The sequence below is a fragment of the Nematolebias whitei genome, chromosome 7 (genome assembly GCF_014905685.2).
Source record: "Nematolebias whitei isolate Nwh7 chromosome 7, NemWhi1, whole genome shotgun sequence".
In the NCBI taxonomy this organism is placed as follows: domain Eukaryota; kingdom Metazoa; phylum Chordata; class Actinopteri; order Cyprinodontiformes; family Rivulidae; genus Nematolebias; species Nematolebias whitei.
Genome location: NC_056504.1, coordinates 14,524,541 through 14,525,699, shown reverse-complemented (window position 1 = coordinate 14,525,699; position 1,159 = coordinate 14,524,541).

The window sequence follows — 1,159 nt, the reverse complement described above, 5'->3', positions numbered from 1 at the left end:
CAAGCTCGTGCACCGATCGTCCCTAATCCTTATGTGATCTTGTCTCAAATACCAACTGGCTCCACCCACTTTTCAGTCATAGACCTGGCCAACGCTTTCTTTAGTGTACCTGTGCATCCAGACAGCCAGTACTGGTTTGCATTTGAGTTTTTAGGGAAGTCTTACACCTTCACTCGCCTTTGCCAGGGCTATTGTGAGTCTCCAACTATTTTCCACCAGGCTTTGAGAGATAGTCTGGCAGGGTTCAGTCTTCCACCTGATTGTGCACTTCTTCAATATGTTGATGATCTTCTTTTGGCTGCTCCTGATGCACAAACATGCAAAACACACACAATCCGCCTCCTGCAGTATCTAGCTGCAGAAGGACACAAGGCCTCGTTGTCTAAACTACAGTTTGTGTTGCCACTGGTTACATTTCTGGGTCACAGAATCTCTGCAGAAGGAAGAGAGCTGGCTCCTACGCGTGTTACAGCCATTGTTGCTCTTCCTCTTCCTGAAACAAAAAAGCAGCTCATGTCATTCCTAGGGTTATGCAGTTATTGTCGACATTTCATTCCAAACTACGCAGAACTTGAAACACCACTCCGCGCTGTTTGTCATGAAAAAGGCCTTCAAATGAGCTCTAAATTGACTTGGACACCACCTGCACTGTCAGCATTTGAGACTCTCAAATTACAGCTGCAGAAAGCCCCCACCTTAGGAATTCCTGATCCAACCCGCCCATTTGTGCAGGCGGTGGATGAAAGGGGGGATGCATGACCTCAGTTTTGTTGCAAAAGCATGGTGACCGCATGAAACCGGTGGCCTACTTCTCATCAAAACTTGATCCAGTTGCTGCAGGACTCCCACTTTGTTTGCGCGCTGTTGCTGCAGCAGAAAAATCTGTATTGGCCAGTAGAGACATTGTGGGGTACTCTGATTTGACCTTGCTTGTACCACACGCTGTCACTCACATTCTAAACGAGCAAAAAACTGCTCACTTGTCTACAGCGCGTTGGTTAAGGTACCACACCACTCTTCTTGACATGCCAAACATCACCATCCAACGTTGCAACGTTTTAAATCCAGCTACACTCTTACCTTCACCTATCGAAGGCACACCACATGACTGTTTAGCAGAACTTGAAGTGCTTTGCACACCTAGACCTGACTTACAACA